This window comes from Gossypium hirsutum, chromosome D05 (assembly GCF_007990345.1).
Source record: "Gossypium hirsutum isolate 1008001.06 chromosome D05, Gossypium_hirsutum_v2.1, whole genome shotgun sequence".
In the NCBI taxonomy this organism is placed as follows: domain Eukaryota; kingdom Viridiplantae; phylum Streptophyta; class Magnoliopsida; order Malvales; family Malvaceae; genus Gossypium; species Gossypium hirsutum.
In genome coordinates, this window is record NC_053441.1 from 60,095,266 (window position 1) to 60,102,194 (window position 6,929).

Consider the following 6,929-nt stretch of genomic DNA (forward strand, 5'->3'; position numbering starts at 1 on the left):
TCTTACTTTTTTACTATCATTTCACTCTTATGTTACTACTATTTTGTTGTTATTATTCGGATATTGTATAACTCTTATTTTATTATTAATTTTGTTACTATTTTAGAGACATTTGTTTGTTAAGTTACACCTATCTTAGTATTATTTAAGTATAAATTTATTTTTAAATTTATTTTCAATTTTTTGAGAATCATTTATTTTAATGTTTTTTATATTTTAGATGTATTATATTTTTAATTTTTATATATAAAAAATAATATAAAGAAATTAATTTGGGCGGATCGAACTAGACTCGAGTTTTAGCATTTTTATCCAAGTTGGGCTTGAAAAAAATTTAGGCCCATTTTTCGGGTCAAATCGAGCCCAAACATAGCAAACGGGCCTAAAATAATAATAATTCATTATTGGATTGAGGTAGAACATGAGGCTTGACTCTCGGCTTGTTAATATATTATTTGGTACCCATATTTGATTTCAATGTTTGATTTGGTATCTGAGTTTGACTTCAATGCTTAGTTTGATACTTGAGTTTTTTCATATTAATGCTTGAGTTTTTCTTTGTCACATATAAGTACCTAAATTTTACTTCAATGTTTAATTTGGCACTTGAGTTTTTTCTTTTGTCCCAATTAAGTACCTATGATTCTTTTACTAAGGCACACATGTAAAATATTTTTTGAAGTACACGATGTTTAGTTTGGGTGCCAAATTAAATATTGAAACCAAATATAAGCACTAAATGGTATATTAACCCTTAACTTTATCATATAGGGACCTAAATTTAACAAAAAGAAAATTAACAGTGTTAACAATTAGACCTAAATTCCAAAATTTAAAAAGTAGAAAGAGTAAGTTCCTGAAAATAAAAATATAGGGACTAAATTTTAAATTTATGAATCGTACAGGATCTACAACATATTTTAACCCTTTGAAAAATCAACGATTAGACCACTTTTAGCAAATAGCAGGAAATTGCATCCATGTGCTCTAGTTTTTAAGTCAAGTCAGCTGTTGTAGGACCTGCCTATAATAATAATAACCACTCGTTATTGATTGAGGTAGAAGACGAGGCATGACTCTAAACTTCCTTTAATTTTAAAGTTAATATATTATTTAGTACCTATATTAAAATCCTATTTTTAATTTTAATATTCAATTCGATACTTAAATTTTTTTCCCAAATTGGTACCTGATTTTTTGGGTATTGATACTCGAGTTTTCTTTTTCCCATACCAGTACTCAGGTTTGACTTTAATGTTTAATTTAACACCTGAATTTTTTTTGTCCCAATTAAGTATCTATGTTTTTTTACTAGGCGGACATGTCAAATATTTATTGAACCACACGATGTCGTTTAGTTTGGGTATCGAATTGAACATTGAAGCCAAACTTAGGTTTCAAATTGAAACAAAAAAAGATTAGGTACAAAATTGAAAATTCAAGCCAAATGTAAGTACCAAATGATATATTAACCCTTAATTTTATCATATATATATGTAAATATTAATCAAAAAAATTAAACATTTTGGTGTTGATTATATAAATATTCATATAAGACATTCACACCAAATGGCATGATTTCACCCATATTTCTGGTATTGTTTATACGTTTGAGGGTCAGTCTACAAAAAAATACATCAGTTTTCAAAAATTATTTAGTTGTTAAATATAAGGTTGTCTTTTGCTGTGTTCATTTTATAATGTGATTTGATCAAAAACTTCCTTCGGATTAAATATAAAATATTGTCATAATCCTCTCTTACTTTTCAAAGTCTTGCGAGGTCTTGTTCTTGGAAATTTCCCATGTCCAGTGAGAGATGTAGAGTGATATCTATATATTTACGATCATTTTCAAAGCTTTTGCAATAAGTTCTTTATCACAATCTTGCTGTCCGAAGAAATTCATGTCTATAGATATGGACTGTTCCATATTCTGTAGGACGAAACTTTGTTTTAATGCTTTCTTCTTCTTGTTTATCATCTCCTCTTTCACATGTCTTCATGTAGTCTTCGGCACAGCAAGTGAATTTGATTATGGCGTGTTGGGAAGAAACCGAACAACCGAAACAAAGCGAAAGCACAACCGGTGTTCTTTCTCTCCTTATAACTCCTGTAAAAATTATGGCAAGCACAATAGCACAAGATATGTTCTCTAGCAACCTTAATCAACCACAAATCAACTAATGCAACCACAACAAAAATAAATAGAGACACCGATATTTTTACGTGGAAAACCCCTCTAAATTAAGGGTAAAAACCACGGGACTTTAGAGTCCGATAAAGAGCTCCACTATCATCAAATGTTCAACTACAAGATCACAATATCAAGCCTACAACAAGCATTCAACTCCGACAAGGCTAACAACATGTAATCTTAGCAAAAGAGAGAAAATGAGAGAACATCACCAAAAAACGTAGCTGCTGAAAAATGGGTATTTCCGACGCTACAAGACTCGGATGAAAAATCCGACCGTACAAAGTCAAGAACACCTTATCACCTAGCTGCTGTCCAAAAATCAGCTCAATCGAACCACGGATGGACCTTCGATCGAAGAGTTGATCACTGCTGCACCAAGCTTGAAAATCTGATTTTTTTCTATTCTCTTTCTCTCTATTTTTTCTTTAGCTCTCTGCAGAAAAATTTCTGCCCACTCCCGTTAATAAGCCAAAAAAAATTGGCTTTTGACAAAAACCAAAAGAAAAAGGAAGGCAAAACATTTGTGCCAGAAAATATGGGTTTCCCACATAGTGGGACCCATACCCAACAAATCTCCCCCTCCAACTATGTGGGGAATGCCTCCATGCCGGAGGTCAAACAACATGCTTCAAACTTTCCTCTTGGTAAGGCCTTCGTCAACATATCAGCACCATTATCATTAGTGTGTATCTTCTCAAGCTCTAACAGCTTAGCTTCAAGAACATCTCGTATCCAATGGTACCTCACATCAATATGCTTAGATCTAGCATGAAAAGTTGAGTTCTTACCAAGATGAATAGCACTCTGGCTATCACAGTACAGGACATACTTCTCCTGAGTAAAACCAAGCTCATGCACAAACTTCTTCATCCAAAGCATCTCCTTACACGCTTCGGTTGCTGCAATGAACTCTGATTCGGTGTGGACAATGCAACACACTTTTGCAGTCTCGATTGCCATGCCACAGCTCCCCCTGCATAAGTGATTAAGTAACCTGAAGTAGATCTCCTCGAGTCAATGTCTCCGGCCATGTCTGAATCTGTATACCCAACAAGAACAGGTTTCTCATTGCCGAAACAAAGTTTCATGTTGGAAGTGCACGAAGATATCTCATAATCCACTTCACTGCATTCCAATGCTCTCTGCCTGGATTAGAAAGAAACCGACTAACTGTACCAACGGCATAAGCCAAGTCTGGTCTCGTGCAAACCATTGCGTACATCAAACTACCCACGGCTGAAGAGTAAGGAATTTTCTGCATCTCTTCCTTCTCCTTTTCTGTGGAAGGACTATGCTTAACACTCAATCTAAAGTGCATAGCAAAGGGAGTATTCACCGCTTTAGCTTTGTCCATACTAAACCTTTGAAGTACTTTCCAATGTACCTCTCTTGTGATAACCATAATTTCTTGGCCTTTCTATCACGTGTCAGTCTTATGCCAAGAATTTGCTTTGCTGGCCCCAAATCCTTCACTGCAAAGGATTTACTCAACTCTTGTTTCAACTTCTCAATTCTAGAAGCATTCTGACCAACAATAAGCATATCATCAACATAGAACAAAAGAATAATAAAATCATCACCAGAGAATCTTTTAACAAACACACAATGATCAGAAGTAGTCTTCTTGTAGCCTTGCTCCCTCATAACAGACTCAAACTTCTTGTACCATTGCCTTGGAGCTTGCTTCAAACCATACAAGCTCTTCTTCAATCTGCACACATAGTCCTCTTTCCCTTGTGCAACAAAACCCTCTGGCTGCTCCATGTAAAGCTCTTCTTCCAAGTCACCATGAAGAAAAGCAGTTTTCACATCCATTTGTTCAACCTCTAGGTCATAACAAGCTGCCAAACTCAGTATAGTTCTGATAGAGGACATCTTCACAACCGGAGAAATATTTCTTCAAAATCAACCCCCTTTTTCTGAGTATAACCCTTGACGACCAATCTAGCTTTGTATCGTGGAAATGAAGACTTCTCTTCTTGCTTCAACCTGTAAACCCACCGATTCTTCAAAGCTCTTTTGCCCTTAGGCAGTTTCACCAATTCAAAAGTATGTTCTCATGCAAGATGAAGTTCGTCTTCATGCTTCAACCCACTGATCTTGCATTCACTCTCCATAGCCTCTCATAACATTCAGGTTCTCCCCCTCATCAAAAGAACATATTCATCAGGAGAATACCTGACAAAGATTGTCGATCTCTGGAAGACCTTCGAAGTGGAACTGCTGTGGAGCTATAGGTGCTTGTTGTGATCATTCACAACATATCCATGGGAGTATTAAAGTCACCTATAGTCTGATGGTCACCACTAACATCACCATGCACATCATCCTGATAGATTGTGAAAAGTTTAAGGGAACCGGATTCACATCGATCATCACCACTACCTGTGAACCACTTCTCCGTCTTATCAATGTCATCAATGGTCTGATCCTCAATGAAGACAACATCTCTGCTTCTCACGAGTTTCTTCTGAACTGGATCATAGAGTCTATAACCAAACTCACCATCTAGACCATAACCAATAAAAAATGCATTGTCGAGCCTTGGCATCCAACTTGGATCTTTCATCCTTTGGAACATGAACAAATGCTTTACAACCGAACACACGTAGGTGATCATATGACACGTCTTTACCAAACCAAACTCTATCTGGCACATCACCTTTCAAAGGAACACTAGGAGACAGATTTATCACATGTGTCACTGTATTCAAAGCTCAGCCCAAAATGATCTTGGTAACTTTGCATCTGACAACAAACATCTGACTCTCTCAATCAATGTTCGATTCATTCTTTCAGCTAACCCATTTAACTGTGGAGTCTTTGGTGTGTTCTCTGATGTCTGATTCCCTGTCGTAGACAATACTCATGAAACGACCCTGTGTACTCGCCACCATTATCAGTACGAATGCACTTCAACTTCTTCCCAGTTTCCCTTTCAACTGATGCTTGAAACTGTTTAAACACCTCAAAGACTTGATTTTTAGACTTCAAAGTGTAAACCCATAGCTTTCTTGAACAATCATCAATGAAAGTCACAAAGTAAAGTGCACCACCATGTGATCTTACTTTATCGGACCACAAACATCTGAATGGACCAACTCTAGCAACTCTGATTTCCTATGAGGAGGATGGCTTCTAAATGAAACTCTTTTCTGCTTTCCTGCTAGACAATGAGCACAATTCTTCAGTGTAGCATTCTTTAAACCTGAAAGTTGATTCTTCTTCGCTAAACAGTTAAGCCCCTTCTCACTCATGTGACTGAGTCGTTTATGCCACAACTCAGTTGAGTTGTCATTCAGTGTCACATTCACCGTCTCTCGAGAAGTCAAAGCTTGCATCAAGTACAAATTTGAGCTCTTCTTTCCTCGAGCCACAACCAAGGAGCCTTTAGTCAGCTTCCACTGCCCTTCACTGAAGGTGTTACAGAATCCCTCATCATCAAGCTTTCCTGCAGAAATCAAATTCAAACAGACATCCGGTGCATGTCTAACATCCTGAGAGTTAACTTTGTTCCGTTGTTACTTACCAAGCTAACATCTCCCATACCAATAACCGAAACCAAACCATCATTACCCATCTTCAATACCCCAAAATCACCAGGAGTATAAGATGTGAAGAATTCCTTCCTCGACGTGACATGAAGTGATGCACCAGTATCAATCACCCAACTAGTCTCGTCGCATGCTAGGTTGACCAAATTCTCATCACAAATAACTAACAGATCTTCACGAGTAACAGTAGCAACACGCTCGAATTTTTCATCGTCATTCCGATCGTGTTATCACCACCACCTTTGTTCTCTTCTTCCACTTGAAGCAATTTCTTGATATGACCTTTCTTACCACAATGATGACACTCAAGATTCTTGTATCTCGATCTGACTTGCTTCGGCTTTTATCTCTACCTTTCCATCTTTGTCTCTGTTTCTCCCCCTGTTCTCGATAACCAACACCTCGGACTGTGATGTAGAACCCTGAGATCTTCTTCTAACCTCTTCATTCAACACACCACTCTTAGCCAAATCCAAAGTAATAATACCCTGTGGGGCAGAATTAATGAGTGAGACTCGAAAGGTTCCCAAGAGTCTGGTAGAGTAGCAAGCAACCAAAAGTCCTAAAATCTCGTCATCAAATTTGACACCCATACCAAGCAACTGATTCATCATACTCTGAAATTCACTAACATGTCAGCTATGACATTCTTCTTTTATTTCACGCCATCATTTCTCAGCAAAATATATCGTCGAAGCATACACTTCAAGTCTCCCAATGTTCGCATTTCCCTGTCAATTGATGTAACATTTTTCAAAAATTGCCAATAAAGCACACATTGTGGTCAAATTCCATCTTCCATTAAATCGGGTTTTGAGATAAAGACCAAGATGCAAACCTTCACAAACAACAAGTCTTCATTTATTCCGCCAAAGTTGATAATTTGTGCCATCACATAATATCTTGCTCGTATACATTCCCATAATTATCTGACACAATAACCAAGCTCTATACCATTTTTGAAAAACCGAACAACCGAAACAAACGAAACCAACGTTTCCTTTCTCCTTAAACCTGTAAAAATTATGCAAGACATGCACAAATAGTTTCTGCAACCTTAATCAACCACAAATCACTAATCAACCACAACAAAAATAAATAGAACACCGATATTTCGTGGAAACCGGTGAAGGAAAAAAACCACACTTTTTAGAAGTCCAAAAAGAACTCCACAATCA